At 41.3% G+C, this 22,804-nt stretch overlaps 21 non-coding genes across 21 annotated transcripts; all 21 read right to left on the minus strand.

Annotated features, from left to right (window-relative positions):
- Nucleotides 1-370: 370 nt before the first annotated feature.
- trnaq-uug (transfer RNA glutamine (anticodon UUG)) lies at nucleotides 371-442 on the minus strand. The gene has a single exon. It is a non-coding gene; the product is annotated as a tRNA-Gln (tRNA).
- Nucleotides 443-1,016: 574 nt separating this feature from the next.
- On the minus strand, nucleotides 1,017-1,088 carry trnaq-cug (transfer RNA glutamine (anticodon CUG)). The gene has a single exon. It is a non-coding gene; the product is annotated as a tRNA-Gln (tRNA).
- Nucleotides 1,089-1,671: 583 nt separating this feature from the next.
- On the minus strand, nucleotides 1,672-1,743 carry trnaq-uug (transfer RNA glutamine (anticodon UUG)). Its single transcript has one exon. It is a non-coding gene; the product is annotated as a tRNA-Gln (tRNA).
- A 1,222-nt stretch (nucleotides 1,744-2,965) lies between these two features.
- On the minus strand, nucleotides 2,966-3,037 carry trnaq-cug (transfer RNA glutamine (anticodon CUG)). Its single transcript has one exon. It is a non-coding gene; the product is annotated as a tRNA-Gln (tRNA).
- A 583-nt stretch (nucleotides 3,038-3,620) lies between these two features.
- trnaq-uug (transfer RNA glutamine (anticodon UUG)) lies at nucleotides 3,621-3,692 on the minus strand. Its single transcript has one exon. It is a non-coding gene; the product is annotated as a tRNA-Gln (tRNA).
- A 1,222-nt stretch (nucleotides 3,693-4,914) lies between these two features.
- Nucleotides 4,915-4,986, minus strand: trnaq-cug (transfer RNA glutamine (anticodon CUG)). Its single transcript has one exon. It is a non-coding gene; the product is annotated as a tRNA-Gln (tRNA).
- Nucleotides 4,987-5,569: 583 nt separating this feature from the next.
- trnaq-uug (transfer RNA glutamine (anticodon UUG)) lies at nucleotides 5,570-5,641 on the minus strand. The gene has a single exon. It is a non-coding gene; the product is annotated as a tRNA-Gln (tRNA).
- Nucleotides 5,642-6,862: 1,221 nt separating this feature from the next.
- Nucleotides 6,863-6,934, minus strand: trnaq-cug (transfer RNA glutamine (anticodon CUG)). Its single transcript has one exon. It is a non-coding gene; the product is annotated as a tRNA-Gln (tRNA).
- A 583-nt stretch (nucleotides 6,935-7,517) lies between these two features.
- On the minus strand, nucleotides 7,518-7,589 carry trnaq-uug (transfer RNA glutamine (anticodon UUG)). The gene has a single exon. It is a non-coding gene; the product is annotated as a tRNA-Gln (tRNA).
- A 574-nt stretch (nucleotides 7,590-8,163) lies between these two features.
- Nucleotides 8,164-8,235, minus strand: trnaq-cug (transfer RNA glutamine (anticodon CUG)). Its single transcript has one exon. It is a non-coding gene; the product is annotated as a tRNA-Gln (tRNA).
- A 583-nt stretch (nucleotides 8,236-8,818) lies between these two features.
- trnaq-uug (transfer RNA glutamine (anticodon UUG)) lies at nucleotides 8,819-8,890 on the minus strand. The gene has a single exon. It is a non-coding gene; the product is annotated as a tRNA-Gln (tRNA).
- Nucleotides 8,891-10,112: 1,222 nt separating this feature from the next.
- trnaq-cug (transfer RNA glutamine (anticodon CUG)) lies at nucleotides 10,113-10,184 on the minus strand. Its single transcript has one exon. It is a non-coding gene; the product is annotated as a tRNA-Gln (tRNA).
- Nucleotides 10,185-10,767: 583 nt separating this feature from the next.
- On the minus strand, nucleotides 10,768-10,839 carry trnaq-uug (transfer RNA glutamine (anticodon UUG)). Its single transcript has one exon. It is a non-coding gene; the product is annotated as a tRNA-Gln (tRNA).
- Nucleotides 10,840-12,061: 1,222 nt separating this feature from the next.
- trnaq-cug (transfer RNA glutamine (anticodon CUG)) lies at nucleotides 12,062-12,133 on the minus strand. Its single transcript has one exon. It is a non-coding gene; the product is annotated as a tRNA-Gln (tRNA).
- Nucleotides 12,134-12,716: 583 nt separating this feature from the next.
- trnaq-uug (transfer RNA glutamine (anticodon UUG)) lies at nucleotides 12,717-12,788 on the minus strand. The gene has a single exon. It is a non-coding gene; the product is annotated as a tRNA-Gln (tRNA).
- A 1,222-nt stretch (nucleotides 12,789-14,010) lies between these two features.
- trnaq-cug (transfer RNA glutamine (anticodon CUG)) lies at nucleotides 14,011-14,082 on the minus strand. Its single transcript has one exon. It is a non-coding gene; the product is annotated as a tRNA-Gln (tRNA).
- A 583-nt stretch (nucleotides 14,083-14,665) lies between these two features.
- trnaq-uug (transfer RNA glutamine (anticodon UUG)) lies at nucleotides 14,666-14,737 on the minus strand. Its single transcript has one exon. It is a non-coding gene; the product is annotated as a tRNA-Gln (tRNA).
- A 1,222-nt stretch (nucleotides 14,738-15,959) lies between these two features.
- Nucleotides 15,960-16,031, minus strand: trnaq-cug (transfer RNA glutamine (anticodon CUG)). The gene has a single exon. It is a non-coding gene; the product is annotated as a tRNA-Gln (tRNA).
- A 583-nt stretch (nucleotides 16,032-16,614) lies between these two features.
- On the minus strand, nucleotides 16,615-16,686 carry trnaq-cug (transfer RNA glutamine (anticodon CUG)). Its single transcript has one exon. It is a non-coding gene; the product is annotated as a tRNA-Gln (tRNA).
- A 2,522-nt stretch (nucleotides 16,687-19,208) lies between these two features.
- Nucleotides 19,209-19,280, minus strand: trnaq-uug (transfer RNA glutamine (anticodon UUG)). Its single transcript has one exon. It is a non-coding gene; the product is annotated as a tRNA-Gln (tRNA).
- Nucleotides 19,281-21,791: 2,511 nt separating this feature from the next.
- Nucleotides 21,792-21,863, minus strand: trnaq-cug (transfer RNA glutamine (anticodon CUG)). The gene has a single exon. It is a non-coding gene; the product is annotated as a tRNA-Gln (tRNA).
- Between the last annotated feature and the right edge of the window lie 941 nt (nucleotides 21,864-22,804).

Raw genomic sequence — 22,804 nt, forward strand, 5'->3', positions numbered from 1 at the left:
AGTCTTGCCAGGTAAAACGTGCATTGGCATTGCAATGCATTCATGCATAATGCTTGGCATGAAAAGAAAATGCAACGTTTTGTTGAGTGCAAACCATGTACTGCATGCATTTCAAAAGGCGTTGCTTTTATTCCTCTTGCGAAGTGCATATTGCACAGATAATCTCAGCACACATTGTGCAGGCAAAGGTAGCATGAAACAGCAAACTAATTTCTACTCTGCTGATTGGAACAGGTAACTGCCGGTTGAACACACGATTTGAAAACTCGACTTGCAGATCAAGCATCAATGACAAAGTCAACAAAACTGCCAAACAGCAGCCTTCTACATGCTTGTTCCAAATTTTCAGCAGTTGGGACAACAAACATTCAGGTTTCACCGAGATTTGAACTCGGATCACTGGATTCAAAGTCCAGAGTGCTCACCATTACACCATGGAACCAACTATGCCAAAACATTTGAAAGCTTTCTCAAAATCTGCCAAATCAATTCCAACATTACACTTTGGATTGTCCTTTTTACATTCACAGCATCAATTTCACCTCTTTACGGTCTGTTAATTATCAATGCAGAGCAATTCACACAGATGCCGTTGAGGCAATGGATTCTCATAATATCTGTTTCTGTATCACACTGTTCAGCACAGATTGTACTTCAGTCTTGGCAGGTAAAACGTGCGTTGGCATTGAAATGCATTCATGCAAAATGCTTGGCATGAAAAGAAAATGCAACGTTTTGTTGAGTGCAAACCATGTACTGCATGCATTTCAAAAGGCGTTGCATTTATTCATCCTGAGGAATGCATATTGCACAGATAATCTCAGCACACATTATGCAGCATGAAACAGCAAACTAATTTTTCCTCTGCTGATTGGAACAGGGAACTGCCGGTTGAACACACGATTTGAAAACTCGACTTGCAGATCAAGCATCAATGACAAAGGCAACAAAACTGCCAAACAGCAGCCTTCTGCATGCTTGGTCCAAATTTTCAGCAGCTGGGACAACAAACATTCAGGTTCCACCGAGATTTGAACTCGGCTCGCTGGATTCAGAGTCCAGAGTGCTCACCATTACACCATGGAACCAACTATGCCAAAACATTTGAAAGCTTTCTCAAAATCTGCCAAATCAATTCCAACATTACACTTTGGATTGTCCTTTTTGCATTCACAGCGTCAGTTTCACCTCTTTACGCTCTGTTAATTATCGATGCAGAGCAATTCACACAGATGCCGTTGAGGCAATGGCTTCTCAAATAGCTGTTTCTGTTTCACACTGTTCATCACAGCTTGTACTTCAGTCTTGCCAGGTAAAACGTGCATTGGCATTGCAATGCATTCATGCATAATGCTTGGCATGAAAAGAAAATGCAACGTTTTGTTGAGTGCAAACCATGTACTGCATGCATTTCAAAAGGCGTTGCTTTTATTCCTCTTGCGAAGTGCATATTGCACAGATAATCTCAGCACACATTGTGCAGGCAAAGGTAGCATGAAACAGCAAACTAATTTCTACTCTGCTGATTGGAACAGGTAACTGCCGGTTGAACACACGATTTGAAAACTCGACTTGCAGATCAAGCATCAATGACAAAGTCAACAAAACTGCCAAACAGCAGCCTTCTACATGCTTGTTCCAAATTTTCAGCAGTTGGGACAACAAACATTCAGGTTTCACCGAGATTTGAACTCGGATCGCTGGATTCAAAGTCCAGAGTGCTCACCATTACACCATGGAACCAACTACGCCAAAACATTTGAAAGCTTTCTCAAAATCTGCCAAATCAATTCCAACATTACACTTTGGATTGTCCTTTTTACATTCACAGCATCAATTTCACCTCTTTACGGTCTGTTAATTATCAATGCAGAGCAATTCACACAGATGCCGTTGAGGCAATGGATTCTCATAATATCTGTTTCTGTTTCACACTGTTCAGCACAGATTGTACTTCAGTCTTGGCAGGTAAAACGTGCGTTGGCATTGCAATGCATTCATGCAAAATGCTTGGCATGAAAAGAAAATGCAACGTTTTGTTGAGTGCAAACCATGTACTGCATGCATTTCAAAAGGCGTTGCATTTATTCATCCTGAGGAATGCATATTGCACAGATAATCTCAGCACACATTATGCAGCATGAAACAGCAAACTAATTTTTCCTCTGCTGATTGGAACAGGGAACTGCCGGTTGAACACACGATTTGAAAACTCGACTTGCAGATCAAGCATCAATGTCAAAGGCAACAAAACTGCAAACCTGCAGTTTTTTACTTGTTTGACCTGAATTTCCAGCAGCTGGGACAACAAGCATTCAGGCTCCCCTGAGATTTGAACGAGGATTGCTAGAGTTTAGAGTCCAGAGTGCTCACCATTTCACCATGGAATCAACTACGGTCGCCCATTTGAAACATTCCTCAAAATCTACAAAATCAACTCCAACATTACACTTTGGATTGATATTTTTGCATTCACAGCGTCAGTTTCACCTATTTACGGTCTGTTAATTATCGATGCAGAGCAATTCACACAGATGCCGTTGAGGCTATGGGTTCTCAAATAGCTGTTTCTGTTTCAAACTGTTCAGCACAGATTGTACTTCAGTCTTGCCAGGTAAAACGTGTGTTAGCATTGCAATGCATTCATGCAAAATGCTTGGCATGAAAAGAAAATGCAACGTTTTGTTGAGTGCAATCCATGCATTTCAAAAGGCATTGCGTTTATTCATGCTGCGAAGTGCATATTGCACAGATAATCTCAGCACACATTGTGCAGGCAAAGGCAGCATTAAACAGCAAACTAATTTCTACTCTGCTGATTGGAACAGGTAACTGCCGGTTGAACACACGATTTGAAAACTCGACTTGCAGATCAAGCATTAAATGACTAAGTCAACAAAACTGCCAAACAGCAGCCTTCTGCATGCTTGGTCCAAATTTTCAGCAGCTGGGACAACAAACATTCAGGTTCCACCGAGATTTGAACTCGGCTCGCTGGATTCAGAGTCCAGAGTGCTCACCATTACACCATGGAACCAACTATGCCAAAACATTTGAAAGCTTTCTCAAAATCTGCCAAATCAATTCCAACATTACACTTTGGATTGTCCTTTTTGCATTCACAGCGTCAGTTTCACCTCTTTACGCTCTGTTAATTATCGATGCAGAGCAATTCACACAGATGCCGTTGAGGCAATGGCTTCTCAAATAGCTGTTTCTGTTTCACACTGTTCATCACAGCTTGTACTTCAGTCTTGCCAGGTAAAACGTGCATTGGCATTGCAATGCATTCATGCATAATGCTTGGCATGAAAAGAAAATGCAACGTTTTGTTGAGTGCAAACCATGTACTGCATGCATTTCAAAAGGCGTTGCTTTTATTCCTCTTGCGAAGTGCATATTGCACAGATAATCTCAGCACACATTGTGCAGGCAAAGGTAGCATGAAACAGCAAACTAATTTCTACTCTGCTGATTGGAACAGGTAACTGCCGGTTGAACACACGATTTGAAAACTCGACTTGCAGATCAAGCATCAATGACAAAGTCAACAAAACTGCCAAACAGCAGCCTTCTACATGCTTGTTCCAAATTTTCAGCAGTTGGGACAACAAACATTCAGGTTTCACCGAGATTTGAACTCGGATCGCTGGATTCAAAGTCCAGAGTGCTCACCATTACACCATGGAACCAACTATGCCAAAACATTTGAAAGCTTTCTCAAAATCTGCCAAATCAATTCCAACATTACACTTTGGATTGTCCTTTTTACATTCACAGCATCAATTTCACCTCTTTACGGTCTGTTAATTATCAATGCAGATCAATTCACACAGATGCCGTTGAGGCAATGGATTCTCATAATATCTGTTTCTGTTTCACACTGTTCAGCACAGATTGTACTTCAGTCTTGGCAGGTAAAACGTGCGTTGGCATTGCAATGCATTCATGCAAAATGCTTGGCATGAAAAGAAAATGCAACGTTTTGTTGAGTGCAAACCATGTACTGCATGCATTTCAAAAGGCGTTGCATTTATTCATCCTGAGGAATGCATATTGCACAGATAATCTCAGCACACATTATGCAGCATGAAACAGCAAACTAATTTTTCCTCTGCTGATTGGAACAGGAAACTGCCGGTTGAACACACGATTTGAAAACTCGACTTGCAGATCAAGCATCAATGTCAAAGGCAACAAAACTGCAAACCTGCAGTTTTTTACTTGTTTGACCTGAATTTCCAGCAGCTGGGACAACAAGCATTCAGGCTCCCCTGAGATTTGCACGAGGATTGCTAGAGTTTAGAGTCCAGAGTGCTCACCATTTCACCATGGAATCAACTACGGTCGCCCATTTGAAACATTCCTCAAAATCTACAAAATCAACTCCAACATTACACTTTGGATTGATATTTTTGCATTCACAGCGTCAGTTCCACCTATTTACGGTCTGTTAATTATCGATGCAGAGCAATTCACACAGATGCCGTTGAGGCTATGGGTTCTCAAATAGCTGTTTCTGTTTCAAACTGTTCAGCACAGATTGTACTTCAGTCTTGCCAGGTAAAACGTGTGTTAGCATTGCAATGCATTCATGCAAAATGCTTGGCATGAAAAGAAAATGCAACGTTTTGTTGAGTGCAATCCATGCATTTCAAAAGGCATTGCATTTATTCATGCTGCGGAGTGCATATTGCACAGATAATCTCAGCACACATTGTGCAGGCAAAGGCAGCATTAAACAGCAAACTAATTTCTACTCTGCTGATTGGAACAGGTAACTGCCGGTTGAACACACGATTTGAAAACTCGACTTGCAGATCAAGCATTAAATGACTAAGTCAACAAAACTGCCAAACAGCAGCCTTCTGCATGCTTGGTCCAAATTTTCAGCAGCTGGGACAACAAACATTCAGGTTCCACCGAGATTTGAACTCGGCTCGCTGGATTCAGAGTCCAGAGTGCTCACCATTACACCATGGAACCAACTATGCCAAAACATTTGAAAGCTTTCTCAAAATCTGCCAAATCAATTCCAACATTACACTTTGGATTGTCCTTTTTGCATTCACAGCGTCAGTTTCACCTCTTTACGCTCTGTTAATTATCGATGCAGAGCAATTCACACAGATGCCGTTGAGGCAATGGCTTCTCAAATAGCTGTTTCTGTTTCACACTGTTCATCACAGCTTGTACTTCAGTCTTGCCAGGTAAAACGTGCATTGGCATTGCAATGCATTCATGCATAATGCTTGGCATGAAAAGAAAATGCAACGTTTTGTTGAGTGCAAACCATGTACTGCATGCATTTCAAAAGGCGTTGCTTTTATTCCTCTTGCGAAGTGCATATTGCACAGATAATCTCAGCACACATTGTGCAGGCAAAGGTAGCATGAAACAGCAAACTAATTTCTACTCTGCTGATTGGAACAGGTAACTGCCGGTTGAACACACGATTTGAAAACTCAACTTGCAGATCAAGCATCAATGACAAAGTCAACAAAACTGCCAAACAGCAGCCTTCTACATGCTTGGTCCAAATTTTCAGCAGTTGGGACAACAAACATTCAGGTTTCACCGAGATTTGAACTCGGATCGCTGGATTCAAAGTCCAGAGTGCTCACCATTACACCATGGAACCAACTATGCCAAAACATTTGAAAGCTTTCTCAAAATCTGCGAAATCAATTCCAACATTACACTTTGGATTGTCCTTTTTACATTCACAGCATCAATTTCACCTCTTTACGGTCTGTTAATTATCAATGCAGAGCAATTCACACAGATGCCGTTGAGGCAATGGATTCTCATAATATCTGTTTCTGTTTCACACTGTTCAGCACAGATTGTACTTCAGTCTTGGCAGGTAAAACGTGCGTTGGCATTGAAATGCATTCATGCAAAATGCTTGGCATGAAAAGAAAATGCAACGTTTTGTTGAGTGCAAACCATGTACTGCATGCATTTCAAAAGGCGTTGCATTTATTCATCCTGAGGAATGCATATTGCACAGATAATCTCAGCACACATTATGCAGCATGAAACAGCAAACTAATTTTTCCTCTGCTGATTGGAACAGGGAACTGCCGGTTGAACACACGATTTGAAAACTCGACTTGCAGATCAAGCATCAATGTCAAAGGCAACAAAACTGCAAACCTGCAGTTTTTTACTTGTTTGACCTGAATTTCCAGCAGCTGGGACAACAAGCATTCAGGCTCCCCTGAGATTTGAACGAGGATTGCTAGAGTTTAGAGTCCAGAGTGCTCACCATTTCACCATGGAATCAACTACGGTCGCCCATTTGAAACATTCCTCAAAATCTACAAAATCAACTCCAACATTACACTTTGGATTGATATTTTTGCATTCACAGCGTCAGTTCCACCTATTTACGGTCTGTTAATTATCGATGCAGAGCAATTCACACAGATGCCGTTGAGGCTATGGGTTCTCAAATAGCTGTTTCTGTTTCAAACTGTTCAGCACAGATTGTACTTCAGTCTTGCCAGGTAAAACGTGTGTTAGCATTGCAATGCATTCATGCAAAATGCTTGGCATGAAAAGAAAATGCAACGTTTTGTTGAGTGCAATCCATGCATTTCAAAAGGCATTGCGTTTATTCATGCTGCGGAGTGCATATTGCACAGATAATCTCAGCACACATTGTGCAGGCAAAGGCAGCATTAAACAGCAAACTAATTTCTACTCTGCTGATTGGAACAGGTAACTGCCGGTTGAACACACGATTTGAAAACTCGACTTGCAGATCAAGCATCAATGACAAAGGCAACAAAACTGCCAAACAGCAGCCTTCTGCATGCTTGGTCCAAATTTTCAGCAGCTGGGACAACAAACATTCAGGTTCCACCGAGATTTGAACTCGGCTCGCTGGATTCAGAGTCCAGAGTGCTCACCATTACACCATGGAACCAACTATGCCAAAACATTTGAAAGCTTTCTCAAAATCTGCCAAATCAATTCCAACATTACACTTTGGATTGTCCTTTTTGCATTCACAGCGTCAGTTTCACCTCTTTACGCTCTGTTAATTATCGATGCAGAGCAATTCACACAGATGCCGTTGAGGCAATGGCTTCTCAAATAGCTGTTTCTGTTTCACACTGTTCATCACAGCTTGTACTTCAGTCTTGCCAGGTAAAACGTGCATTGGCATTGCAATGCATTCATGCATAATGCTTGGCATGAAAAGAAAATGCAACGTTTTGTTGAGTGCAAACCATGTACTGCATGCATTTCAAAAGGCGTTGCTTTTATTCCTCTTGCGAAGTGCATATTGCACAGATAATCTCAGCACACATTGTGCAGGCAAAGGTAGCATGAAACAGCAAACTAATTTCTACTCTGCTGATTGGAACAGGTAACTGCCGGTTGAACACACGATTTGAAAACTCGACTTGCAGATCAAGCATCAATGACAAAGTCAACAAAACTGCCAAACAGCAGCCTTCTACATGCTTGTTCCAAATTTTCAGCAGTTGGGACAACAAACATTCAGGTTTCACCGAGATTTGAACTCGGATCACTGGATTCAAAGTCCAGAGTGCTCACCATTACACCATGGAACCAACTATGCCAAAACATTTGAAAGCTTTCTCAAAATCTGCCAAATCAATTCCAACATTACACTTTGGATTGTCCTTTTTACATTCACAGCATCAATTTCACCTCTTTACGGTCTGTTAATTATCAATGCAGAGCAATTCACACAGATGCCGTTGAGGCAATGGATTCTCATAATATCTGTTTCTGTATCACACTGTTCAGCACAGATTGTACTTCAGTCTTGGCAGGTAAAACGTGCGTTGGCATTGAAATGCATTCATGCAAAATGCTTGGCATGAAAAGAAAATGCAACGTTTTGTTGAGTGCAAACCATGTACTGCATGCATTTCAAAAGGCGTTGCATTTATTCATCCTGAGGAATGCATATTGCACAGATAATCTCAGCACACATTATGCAGCATGAAACAGCAAACTAATTTTTCCTCTGCTGATTGGAACAGGGAACTGCCGGTTGAACACACGATTTGAAAACTCGACTTGCAGATCAAGCATCAATGACAAAGGCAACAAAACTGCCAAACAGCAGCCTTCTGCATGCTTGGTCCAAATTTTCAGCAGCTGGGACAACAAACATTCAGGTTCCACCGAGATTTGAACTCGGCTCGCTGGATTCAGAGTCCAGAGTGCTCACCATTACACCATGGAACCAACTATGCCAAAACATTTGAAAGCTTTCTCAAAATCTGCCAAATCAATTCCAACATTACACTTTGGATTGTCCTTTTTGCATTCACAGCGTCAGTTTCACCGATTTACGCTCTGTTAATTATCGATGCAGAGCAATTCACACAGATGCCGTTGAGGCAATGGCTTCTCAAATAGCTGTTTCTGTTTCACACTGTTCATCACAGCTTGTACTTCAGTCTTGCCAGGTAAAACGTGCATTGGCATTGCAATGCATTCATGCATAATGCTTGGCATGAAAAGAAAATGCAACGTTTTGTTGAGTGCAAACCATGTACTGCATGCATTTCAAAAGGCGTTGCTTTTATTCCTCTTGCGAAGTGCATATTGCACAGATAATCTCAGCACACATTGTGCAGGCAAAGGTAGCATGAAACAGCAAACTAATTTCTACTCTGCTGATTGGAACAGGTAACTGCCGGTTGAACACACGATTTGAAAACTCGACTTGCAGATCAAGCATCAATGACAAAGTCAACAAAACTGCCAAACAGCAGCCTTCTACATGCTTGTTCCAAATTTTCAGCAGTTGGGACAACAAACATTCAGGTTTCACCGAGATTTGAACTCGGATCGCTGGATTCAAAGTCCAGAGTGCTCACCATTACACCATGGAACCAACTACGCCAAAACATTTGAAAGCTTTCTCAAAATCTGCCAAATCAATTCCAACATTACACTTTGGATTGTCCTTTTTACATTCACAGCATCAATTTCACCTCTTTACGGTCTGTTAATTATCAATGCAGAGCAATTCACACAGATGCCGTTGAGGCAATGGATTCTCATAATATCTGTTTCTGTTTCACACTGTTCAGCACAGATTGTACTTCAGTCTTGGCAGGTAAAACGTGCGTTGGCATTGCAATGCATTCATGCAAAATGCTTGGCATGAAAAGAAAATGCAACGTTTTGTTGAGTGCAAACCATGTACTGCATGCATTTCAAAAGGCGTTGCATTTATTCATCCTGAGGAATGCATATTGCACAGATAATCTCAGCACACATTATGCAGCATGAAACAGCAAACTAATTTTTCCTCTGCTGATTGGAACAGGGAACTGCCGGTTGAACACACGATTTGAAAACTCGACTTGCAGATCAAGCATCAATGTCAAAGGCAACAAAACTGCAAACCTGCAGTTTTTTACTTGTTTGACCTGAATTTCCAGCAGCTGGGACAACAAGCATTCAGGCTCCCCTGAGATTTGAACGAGGATTGCTAGAGTTTAGAGTCCAGAGTGCTCACCATTTCACCATGGAATCAACTACGGTCGCCCATTTGAAACATTCCTCAAAATCTACAAAATCAACTCCAACATTACACTTTGGATTGATATTTTTGCATTCACAGCGTCAGTTTCACCTATTTACGGTCTGTTAATTATCGATGCAGAGCAATTCACACAGATGCCGTTGAGGCTATGGGTTCTCAAATAGCTGTTTCTGTTTCAAACTGTTCAGCACAGATTGTACTTCAGTCTTGCCAGGTAAAACGTGTGTTAGCATTGCAATGCATTCATGCAAAATGCTTGGCATGAAAAGAAAATGCAACGTTTTGTTGAGTGCAATCCATGCATTTCAAAAGGCATTGCGTTTATTCATGCTGCGAAGTGCATATTGCACAGATAATCTCAGCACACATTGTGCAGGCAAAGGCAGCATTAAACAGCAAACTAATTTCTACTCTGCTGATTGGAACAGGTAACTGCCGGTTGAACACACGATTTGAAAACTCGACTTGCAGATCAAGCATTAAATGACTAAGTCAACAAAACTGCCAAACAGCAGCCTTCTGCATGCTTGGTCCAAATTTTCAGCAGCTGGGACAACAAACATTCAGGTTCCACCGAGATTTGAACTCGGCTCGCTGGATTCAGAGTCCAGAGTGCTCACCATTACACCATGGAACCAACTATGCCAAAACATTTGAAAGCTTTCTCAAAATCTGCCAAATCAATTCCAACATTACACTTTGGATTGTCCTTTTTGCATTCACAGCGTCAGTTTCACCTCTTTACGCTCTGTTAATTATCGATGCAGAGCAATTCACACAGATGCCGTTGAGGCAATGGCTTCTCAAATAGCTGTTTCTGTTTCACACTGTTCATCACAGCTTGTACTTCAGTCTTGCCAGGTAAAACGTGCATTGGCATTGCAATGCATTCATGCATAATGCTTGGCATGAAAAGAAAATGCAACGTTTTGTTGAGTGCAAACCATGTACTGCATGCATTTCAAAAGGCGTTGCTTTTATTCCTCTTGCGAAGTGCATATTGCACAGATAATCTCAGCACACATTGTGCAGGCAAAGGTAGCATGAAACAGCAAACTAATTTCTACTCTGCTGATTGGAACAGGTAACTGCCGGTTGAACACACGATTTGAAAACTCGACTTGCAGATCAAGCATCAATGACAAAGTCAACAAAACTGCCAAACAGCAGCCTTCTACATGCTTGTTCCAAATTTTCAGCAGTTGGGACAACAAACATTCAGGTTTCACCGAGATTTGAACTCGGATCGCTGGATTCAAAGTCCAGAGTGCTCACCATTACACCATGGAACCAACTACGCCAAAACATTTGAAAGCTTTCTCAAAATCTGCCAAATCAATTCCAACATTACACTTTGGATTGTCCTTTTTACATTCACAGCATCAATTTCACCTCTTTACGGTCTGTTAATTATCAATGCAGAGCAATTCACACAGATGCCGTTGAGGCAATGGATTCTCATAATATCTGTTTCTGTTTCACACTGTTCAGCACAGATTGTACTTCAGTCTTGGCAGGTAAAACGTGCGTTGGCATTGCAATGCATTCATGCAAAATGCTTGGCATGAAAAGAAAATGCAACGTTTTGTTGAGTGCAAACCATGTACTGCATGCATTTCAAAAGGCGTTGCATTTATTCATCCTGAGGAATGCATATTGCACAGATAATCTCAGCACACATTATGCAGCATGAAACAGCAAACTAATTTTTCCTCTGCTGATTGGAACAGGGAACTGCCGGTTGAACACACGATTTGAAAACTCGACTTGCAGATCAAGCATCAATGTCAAAGGCAACAAAACTGCAAACCTGCAGTTTTTTACTTGTTTGACCTGAATTTCCAGCAGCTGGGACAACAAGCATTCAGGCTCCCCTGAGATTTGAACGAGGATTGCTAGAGTTTAGAGTCCAGAGTGCTCACCATTTCACCATGGAATCAACTGCGGTCGTCCATTTGAAACATTCCTCAAAATGTACAAAATCAACTCCAACATTACACTTTGGATTGAAATTTTTGCATTCACAGCGTCAGTTTCACCGATTTACGGTCTGTTAATTATCGATGCAGAGCAATTCACACAGATGCCGTTGAGGCTATGGGTTCTCAAATAGCTGTTTCTGTTTCAAACTGTTCAGCACAGATTGTACTTCAGTCTTGCCAGGTAAAACGTGTGTTAGCATTGCAATGCATTCATGCAAAATGCTTGGCATGAAAAGAAAATGCAACGTTTTGTTGAGTGCAATCCATGCATTTCAAAAGGCATTGCGTTTATTCATGCTGCGGAGTGCATATTGCACAGATAATCTCAGCACACATTGTGCAGGCAAAGGCAGCATTAAACAGCAAACTAATTTCTACTCTGCTGATTGGAACAGGTAACTGCCGGTTGAACACACGATTTGAAAACTCGACTTGCAGATCAAGCATTAAATGACTAAGTCAACAAAACTGCCAAACAGCAGCCTTCTGCATGCTTGGTCCAAATTTTCAGCAGCTGGGACAACAAACATTCAGGTTCCACCGAGATTTGAACTCGGCTCGCTGGATTCAGAGTCCAGAGTGCTCACCATTACACCATGGAACCAACTATGCCAAAACATTTGAAAGCTTTCTCAAAATCTGCCAAATCAATTCCAACATTACACTTTGGATTGTCCTTTTTGCATTCACAGCGTCAGTTTCACCTCTTTACGCTCTGTTAATTATCGATGCAGAGCAATTCACACAGATGCCGTTGAGGCAATGGCTTCTCAAATAGCTGTTTCTGTTTCACACTGTTCATCACAGCTTGTACTTCAGTCTTGCCAGGTAAAACGTGCATTGGCATTGCAATGCATTCATGCATAATGCTTGGCATGAAAAGAAAATGCAACGTTTTGTTGAGTGCAAACCATGTACTGCATGCATTTCAAAAGGCGTTGCTTTTATTCCTCTTGCGAAGTGCATATTGCACAGATAATCTCAGCACACATTGTGCAGGCAAAGGTAGCATGAAACAGCAAACTAATTTCTACTCTGCTGATTGGAACAGGTAACTGCCGGTTGAACACACGATTTGAAAACTCGACTTGCAGATCAAGCATCAATGACAAAGTCAACAAAACTGCCAAACAGCAGCCTTCTACATGCTTGTTCCAAATTTTCAGCAGTTGGGACAACAAACATTCAGGTTTCACCGAGATTTGAACTCGGATCGCTGGATTCAAAGTCCAGAGTGCTCACCATTACACCATGGAACCAACTACGCCAAAACATTTGAAAGCTTTCTCAAAATCTGCCAAATCAATTCCAACATTACACTTTGGATTGTCCTTTTTACATTCACAGCATCAATTTCACCTCTTTACGGTCTGTTAATTATCAATGCAGAGCAATTCACACAGATGCCGTTGAGGCAATGGATTCTCATAATATCTGTTTCTGTTTCACACTGTTCAGCACAGATTGTACTTCAGTCTTGGCAGGTAAAACGTGCGTTGGCATTGCAATGCATTCATGCAAAATGCTTGGCATGAAAAGAAAATGCAACGTTTTGTTGAGTGCAAACCATGTACTGCATGCATTTCAAAAGGCGTTGCATTTATTCATCCTGAGGAATGCATATTGCACAGATAATCTCAGCACACATTATGCAGCATGAAACAGCAAACTAATTTTTCCTCTGCTGATTGGAACAGGGAACTGCCGGTTGAACACACGATTTGAAAACTCGACTTGCAGATCAAGCATCAATGTCAAAGGCAACAAAACTGCAAACCTGCAGTTTTTTACTTGTTTGACCTGAATTTCCAGCAGCTGGGACAACAAGCATTCAGGCTCCCCTGAGATTTGAACGAGGATTGCTAGAGTTTAGAGTCCAGAGTGCTCACCATTTCACCATGGAATCAACTGCGGTCGTCCATTTGAAACATTCCTCAAAATGTACAAAATCAACTCCAACATTACACTTTGGATTGAAATTTTTGCATTCACAGCGTCAGTTTCACCGATTTACGGTCTGTTAATTATCGATGCAGAGCAATTCACACAGATGCCGTTGAGGCTATGGGTTCTCAAATAGCTGTTTCTGTTTCAAACTGTTCAGCACAGATTGTACTTCAGTCTTGCCAGGTAAAACGTGTGTTAGCATTGCAATGCATTCATGCAAAATGCTTGGCATGAAAAGAAAATGCAACGTTTTGTTGAGTGCAATCCATGCATTTCAAAAGGCATTGCGTTTATTCATGCTGCGGAGTGCATATTGCACAGATAATCTCAGCACACATTGTGCAGGCAAAGGCAGCATTAAACAGCAAACTAATTTCTACTCTGCTGATTGGAACAGGTAACTGCCGGTTGAACACACGATTTGAAAACTCGACTTGCAGATCAAGCATTAAATGACTAAGTCAACAAAACTGCCAAACAGCAGCCTTCTGCATGCTTGGTCCAAATTTTCAGCAGCTGGGACAACAAACATTCAGGTTCCACCGAGATTTGAACTCGGCTCGCTGGATTCAGAGTCCAGAGTGCTCACCATTACACCATGGAACCAACTATGCCAAAACATTTGAAAGCTTTCTCAAAATCTGCCAAATCAATTCCAACATTACACTTTGGATTGTCCTTTTTGCATTCACAGCGTCAGTTTCACCTCTTTACGCTCTGTTAATTATCGATGCAGAGCAATTCACACAGATGCCGTTGAGGCAATGGCTTCTCAAATAGCTGTTTCTGTTTCACACTGTTCATCACAGCTTGTACTTCAGTCTTGCCAGGTAAAACGTGCATTGGCATTGCAATGCATTCATGCATAATGCTTGGCATGAAAAGAAAATGCAACGTTTTGTTGAGTGCAAACCATGTACTGCATGCATTTCAAAAGGCGTTGCTTTTATTCCTCTTGCGAAGTGCATATTGCACAGATAATCTCAGCACACATTGTGCAGGCAAAGGTAGCATGAAACAGCAAACTAATTTCTACTCTGCTGATTGGAACAGGTAACTGCCGGTTGAACACACGATTTGAAAACTCGACTTGCAGATCAAGCATCAATGACAAAGTCAACAAAACTGCCAAACAGCAGCCTTCTACATGCTTGGTCCAAATTTTCAGCAGTTGGGACAACAAACATTCAGGTTCCACCAAGATTTGAACTCGGATCGCTGGATTCAAAGTCTAGAGTGCTCACCATTACACCATGGAACCAACTATGCCAAAACATTTGAAAGCTTTCTCAAAATCTGCCAAATCAATTCCAACATTACACTTTGGATTGTCCTTTTTGCATTCACAGCATCAGTTTCACCTCTTTACGCTCTGTTAATTATCGATGCAGAGCAATTCACACAGATGCCGTTGAGGCAATGGATTCTCATAATAGCTGTTTCTGTTTCAAACTGTTCAGCACAGATTGTACTTCAGTCTTGCCAGGTAAAACGTGTGTTAGCATTGCAATGCATTCATGCAAAATGCTTGGCATGAAAAGAAAATGCAACGTTTTGTTGAGTGCAATCCATGCATTTCAAAAGGCATTGCGTTTATTCATGCTGCGGAGTGCATATTGCACAGATAATCTCAGCACACATTGTGCAGGCAAAGGCAGCATGAAACAGCAAACTAATTTCTACTCTGCTGATTGGAACAGGTAACTGCCGGTTGAACACACGATTTGAAAACTCGACTTGCAGATCAAGCATCAATGTCAAAGGCAATAAATCTGCAAACCTGCAGTTTTTTACTTGTTTGACCTGAATTTCCAGCAGCTGGGACAACAAACATTCAGGCTCCCCTGAGATTTGAACGAGGATTGCTAGAGTTTAGAGTCCAGAGTGATCACCATTTCACCATGGAATCAACTGCGGTCGTCCATTTGAAACATTCCTCAAAATGTACAAAATCAACTCCAACATTACACTTTGGATTGAAATTTTTGCATTCACAGCGTCAGTTTCACCGATTTACGGTCTGTTAATTATCGATGCAGAGCAATTCACACAGATGCCGTTGAGGCTATGGGTTCTCAAATAGCTGTTTCTGTTTCAAACTGTTCAGCACAGATTGTACTTCAGTCTTGCCAGGTAAAACGTGTGTTAGCATTGCAATGCATTCATGCAAAATGCTTGGCATGAAAAGAAAATGCAACGTTTTGTTGAGTGCAATCCATGCATTTCAAAAGGCATTGCGTTTATTCCTCTTGCGAAGTGCATATTGCACAGATAATCTCAGCACACATTGTGCAGGCAAAGGTAGCATGAAACAGCAAACTAATTTCTACTCTGCTGATTGGAACAGGTAACTGCTGGTTGAACACACGATTTGAAAACTCGACTTGCAGATCAAGCATCAATGACAAAGTCAACAAAACTGCCAAATAGCAGCCTTCTACATGCTTGTTCCAAATTTTCAGCAGTTGGGACAACAAACATTCAGGTTCCACCGAGATTTGAACTCGGATCGCTGGATTCAGAGTCCAGAGTGCTCACCATTACACCATGGAACCAACTATGCCAAAACATTTGAAATCTTTCTCAAAATCTGCCAAATCAATTCCAACATTACACTTTGGATTGTCCTTTTTGCATTCACAGCGTCAGTTTCACCTATTTACGGTCTGTTAATTATCGATGCAGAGCAATTCACACAGATGCCGTTGAGGCAATGGCTTCTCAAATAGCTGTTTCTGTTTCACACTGTTCATCACAGCTTGTACTTCAGTCTTGCCAGGTAAAACGTGCATTGGCATTGCAATGCATTCATGCATAATGCTTGGCATGAAAAGAAAATGCAACGTTTTGTTGAGTGCAAACCATGTACTGCATGCATTTCAAAAGGCGTTGCTTTTATTCCTCTTGCGAAGTGCATATTGCACAGATAATCTCAGCACACATTGTGCAGGCAAAGGTAGCATGAAACAGCAAACTAATTTCTACTCTGCTGATTGGAACAGGTAACTGCCGGTTGAACACACGATTTGAAAACTCGACTTGCAGATCAAGCATCAATGACAAAGTCAACAAAACTGCCAAACAGCAGCCTTCTACATGCTTGTTCCAAATTTTCAGCAGCTGGGACAACAAACATTCAGGTTCCACCGAGATTTGAACTCGGCTCGCTGGATTCAGAGTCCAGAGTGCTCACCATTACACCATGGAACCAACTATGCCAAAACATTTGAAAGCTTTCTCAAAATCTGCCAAATCAATTCCAACATTACACTTTGGATTGTCCTTTTTGCATTCACAGCGTCAGTTTCACCTCTTTACGCTCTGTTAATTATCGATGCAGAGCAATTCACACAGATGCCGTTGAGGCAATGGCTTCTCAAATAGCTGTTTCTGTTTCACACTGTTCATCACAGCTTGTACTTCAGTCTTGCCAGGTAAAACGTGCATTGGCATTGCAATGCATTCATGCATAATGCTTGGCATGAAAAGAAAATGCAACGTTTTGTTGAGTGCAAACCATGTACTGCATGCATTTCAAAAGGCGTTGCTTTTATTCCTCTTGCGAAGTGCATATTGCACAGATAATCTCAGCACACATTGTGCAGGCAAAGGTAGCATGAAACAGCAAACTAATTTCTACTCTGCTGATTGGAACAGGGAACTGCCGGTTGAACACACGATTTGAAAACTCGACTTGCAGATCAAGCATCAATGTCAAAGGCAACAAAACTGCAAACCTGCAGTTTTTTACTTGTTTGACCTGAATTTCCAGCAGCTGGGACAACAAACATTCAGGCTCCCCTGAGATTTGAACGAGGATTGCTAGAGTTTGGAGTCCAGAGTGATCACCATTTCACCATGGAATCAACTACGGTCGTCCATTTGAAACATTCCTCAAAATGTACAAAATCAACTCCAACATTACACTTTGGATTGATATTTTTGCATTCACAGCGTCAGTTTCACCTATTTACGGTCTGTTAATTATCGATGCAGAGCAATTCACACAGATGCCGTTGAGGCTATGGGTTCTCAAATAGCTGTTTCTGTTTCAAACTGTTCAGCACAGATTGTACTTCAGTCTTGCCAGGTAAAATGTGTGTTAGCATTGCAATGCATTCATGCAAAATGCTTGGCATGAAAAGAAAATGCAACGTTTTGTTGAGTGCAATCCATGCATTTCAAAAGGCATTGCGTTTATTCCTCTTGCGAAGTGCATATTGCACAGATAATCTCAGCACACATTGTGCAGGCAAAGGTAGCATGAAACAGCAAACTAATTTCTACTCTGCTGATTGGAACAGGTAACTGCCGGTTGAACACACGATTTGAAAACTCGACTTGCAGATCAAGCATCAATGACAAAGTCAATAAAACTGCCAAATAGCAGCCTTCTACATGCTTGTTCCAAATTTTCAGCAGTTAGGACAACAAACATTCAGGTTCCACCGAGATTTGAACTCGGATCGCTGGATCAAAGTCCAGAGTGCTCACCATTACACCATGGAACCAACTATGCCAAAACATTTGAAAGCTTTCTCAAAATCTGCCAAATCAATTCCAACATTACACTTTGGATTGTCCTTTTTGCATTCACAGCATCAATTTCACCTCTTTACGGTCTGTTAATTATCAATGCAGAGCAATTCACACAGATGCCGTTGAGGCAATGGATTCTCATAATATCTGTTTCTGTTTCACACTGTTCAGCACAGATTGTACTTCAGTCTTGGCAGGTAAAACGTGCGTTGGCATTGCAATGCATTCATGCAAAATGCTTGGCATGAAAAGAAAATGCAACGTTTTGTTGAGTGCAAACCATGTACTGCATGCATTTCAAAAGGCGTTGCATTTATTCATCCTGAGGAATGCATATTGCACAGATAATCTCAGCACACATTATGCAGCATGAAACAGCAAACTAATTTTTCCTCTGCTGATTGGAACAGGGAACTGCCGGTTGAACACACGATTTGAAAACTCGACTTGCAGATCAAGCATCAATGTCAAAGGCAACAAAACTGCAAACCTGCAGTTTTTTACTTGTTTGACCTGAATTTCCAGCAGCTGGGACAACAAACATTCAGGCTCCCCTGAGATTTGAACGAGGATTGCTAGAGTTTAGAGTCCAGAGTGATCACCATTTCACCATGGAATCAACTGCGGTCGTCCATTTGAAACATTCCTCAAAATCTACAAAATCAACTCCAACATTACACTTTGGATTGAAATTTTTGCATTCACAGCGTCAGTTTCACCGATTTACGGTCTGTTAATTATCGATGCAGAGCAATTCACACAGATGCCGTTGAGGCTATGGGTTCTCAAATAGCTGTTTCTGTTTCAAACTGTTCAGCACAGATTGTACTTCAGTCTTGCCAGGTAAAACGTGTGTTAGCATTGCAATGCATTCATGCAAAATGCTTGGCATGAAAAGAAAATGCAACGTTTTGTTGAGTGCAATCCATGCATTTCAAAAGGCATTGCGTTTATTCCTCTTGCGAAGTGCATATTGCACAGATAATCTCAGCACACATTGTGCAGGCAAAGGTAGCATGAAACAGCAAACTAATTTCCACTCTGCTGATTGGAACAGGTAACTGCTGGTTGAACACACGATTTGAAAACTCGACTTGCAGATCAAGCATCAATGACAAAGTCAACAAAACTGCCAAATAGCAGCCTTCTACATGCTTGTTCCAAATTTTCAGCAGTTGGGACAACAAACATTCAGGTTCCACCGAGATTTGAACTCGGATCGCTGGATTCAAAGTCCACAGTGCTCACCATTACACCATGGAACCAACTATGCCAAAACATTTGAAAGCTTTCTCAAAATCTGCCAAATCAATTCCAACATTACACTTTGGATTGTCCTTTTTGCATTCACAGTGTCAGTTTCACCGATTTACGCTCTGTTAATTATCGATGCAGAGCAATTCACACAGATGCCGTTGAGGCAATGGCTTCTCAAATAGCTGTTTCTGTTTCACACTGTTCATCACAGCTTGTACTTCAGTCTTGCCAGGTAAATGTGCGTTGGCATTGCAATGCATTCATGCAAAATGCTTGGCATGAAAAGAAAATGCAACGTTTTGTTGAGTGCAAACCATGTACTGCATGCATTTCAAAAGGCGTTGCATTTATTCATCCTGAGGAATGCATATTGCACAGATAATCTCAGCACACATTATGCAGCATGAAACAGCAAACTAATTTTTCCTCTGCTGATTGGAACAGGGAACTGCCGGTTGAACACACGATTTGAAAACTCGACTTGCAGATCAAGCATCAATGTCAAAGGCAACAAAACTGCAAACCTGCAGTTTTTTACTTGTTTGACCTGAATTTCCAGCAGCTGGGACAACAAACATTCAGGCTCCCCTGAGATTTGAACGAGGATTGCTAGAGTTTGGAGTCCAGAGTGATCACCATTTCACCATGGAATCAACTACGGTCGTCCATTTGAAACATTCCTCAAAATGTACAAAATCAACTCCAACATTACACTTTGGATTGATATTTTTGCATTCACAGCGTCAGTTTCACCTATTTACGGTCTGTTAATTATCGATGCAGAGCAATTCACACAGATGCCGTTGAGGCTATGGGTTCTCAAATAGCTGTTTCTGTTTCAAACTGTTCAGCACAGATTGTACTTCAGTCTTGCCAGGTAAAATGTGTGTTAGCATTGCAATGCATTCATGCAAAATGCTTGGCATGAAAAGAAAATGCAACGTTTTGTTGAGTGCAATCCATGCATTTCAAAAGGCATTGCGTTTATTCCTCTTGCGAAGTGCATATTGCACAGATAATCTCAGCACACATTGTGCAGGCAAAGGTAGCATGAAACAGCAAACTAATTTCTACTCTGCTGATTGGAACAGGTAACTGCCGGTTGAACACACGATTTGAAAACTCGACTTGCAGATCAAGCATCAATGACAAAGTCAATAAAACTGCCAAATAGCAGCCTTCTACATGCTTGTTCCAAATTTTCAGCAGTTAGGACAACAAACATTCAGGTTCCACCGAGATTTGAACTCGGATCGCTGGATCAAAGTCCAGAGTGCTCACCATTACACCATGGAACCAACTATGCCAAAACATTTGAAAGCTTTCTCAAAATCTGCCAAATCAATTCCAACATTACACTTTGGATTGTCCTTTTTGCATTCACAGCATCAATTTCACCTCTTTACGGTCTGTTAATTATCAATGCAGAGCAATTCACACAGATGCCGTTGAGGCAATGGATTCTCATAATATCTGTTTCTGTTTCACACTGTTCAGCACAGATTGTACTTCAGTCTTGGCAGGTAAAACGTGCGTTGGCATTGCAATGCATTCATGCAAAATGCTTGGCATGAAAAGAAAATGCAACGTTTTGTTGAGTGCAAACCATGTACTGCATGCATTTCAAAAGGCGTTGCATTTATTCATCCTGAGGAATGCATATTGCACAGATAATCTCAGCACACATTATGCAGCATGAAACAGCAAACTAATTTTTCCTCTGCTGATTGGAACAGGGAACTGCCGGTTGAACACACGATTTGAAAACTCGACTTGCAGATCAAGCATCAATGTCAAAGGCAACAAAACTGCAAACCTGCAGTTTTTTACTTGTTTGACCTGAATTTCCAGCAGCTGGGACAACAAACATTCAGGCTCCCCTGAGATTTGAACGAGGATTGCTAGAGTTTGGAGTCCAGAGTGATCACCATTTCACCATGGAATCAACTACGGTCGTCCATTTGAAACATTCCTCAAAATCTACAAAATCAACTCCAACATTACACTTTGGATTGAAATTTTTGCATTCACAGCGTCAGTTTCACCTATTTACGGTCTGTTAATTATCGATGCAGAGCAATTCACACAGATGCCGTTGAGGCTATGGGTTCTCAAATAGCTGTTTCTGTTTCAAACTGTTCAGCACAGATTGTACTTCAGTCTTGCCAGGTAAAACGTGTGTTAGCATTGCAATGCATTCATGCAAAATGCTTGGCATGAAAAGAAAATGCAACGTTTTGTTGAGTGCAATCCATGCATTTCAAAAGGCATTGCGTTTATTCATGCTGCGGAGTGCATATTGCACAGATAATCTCAGCACACATTGTGCAGGCAAAGGCAGCATTAAACAGCAAACTAATTTCTACTCTGCTGATTGGAACAGGTAACAGCCGGTTGAACACACGATTTGAAAACTCGACTTGCAGATCAAGCATCAATGACAAAGGCAACAAAACTGCCAAACAGCAGCCTTCTACATGCTTGGTCCAAATTTTCAGCAGCTGGGACAACAAACATTCAGGTTCCACCGAGATTTGAACTCGGATCACTGGATTCAGAGTCCAGAGTGCTCACCATTACACCATGGAACCAACTATGCCAAAACATTTGAAAGCTTTCTCAAAATCTGCCAAATCAATTCCAACATTACACTTTGGATTGTCCTTTTTGCATTCACAGCGTCAGTTTCACCTCTTTACGCTCTGTTAATTATCGATGCAGAGCAATTCACACAGATGCCGTTGAGGCAATGGCTTCTCAAATAGCTGTTTCTGTTTCACACTGTTCATCACAGCTTGTACTTCAGTCTTGCCAGGTAAATGTGCGTTGGCATTGCAATGCATTCATGCAAAATGCTTGGCATGAAAAGAAAATGCAACTTTTTGTTGAGTGCAATCCATGCTCTGCATGCATTTCAAAAGGCGTTGCTTTTATTCCTCTTGCGAAGTGCATATTGCACAGATAATCTCAGCACACATTGTGCAGGCAAAGGTAGCATGAAACAGCAAACTAATTTCTACTCTGCTGATTGGAACAGGTAACTGCCGGTTGAACACACGATTTGAAAACTCGACTTGCAGATCAAGCATCAATGTCAAATGCAATAAATCTGCAAACCTGCAGTTTTTTACTTGTTTGACCTGAATTTCCAGCAGCTGGGACAACAAACATTCAGGCTCCCCTGAGATTTGAACGAGGATTGCTAGAGTTTAGAGTCCAGAGTGATCACCATTTCACCATGGAATCAACTACGGTCGTCCATTTGAAACATTCCTCAAAATGTACAAAATCAACTCCAACATTACACTTTGGATTCAAATTTTTGCATTCACAGCGTCAGTTTCACCTATTTACGGTCTGTTAATTATCGATGCAGAGCAATTCACACAGATGCCGTTGAGGCTATGGGTTCTCAAATAGCTGTTTCTGTTTCAAACTGTTCAGCACAGATTGTACTTCAGTCTTGCCAGGTAAAACGTGTGTTAGCATTGCAATGCATTCATGCAAAATGCTTGGCATGAAAAGAAAATGC

The sequence above is a fragment of the Pristiophorus japonicus genome, unplaced genomic scaffold, assembly GCF_044704955.1.
Source record: "Pristiophorus japonicus isolate sPriJap1 unplaced genomic scaffold, sPriJap1.hap1 HAP1_SCAFFOLD_99, whole genome shotgun sequence".
Classification (NCBI taxonomy): Eukaryota; Metazoa; Chordata; class Chondrichthyes; family Pristiophoridae; genus Pristiophorus; species Pristiophorus japonicus.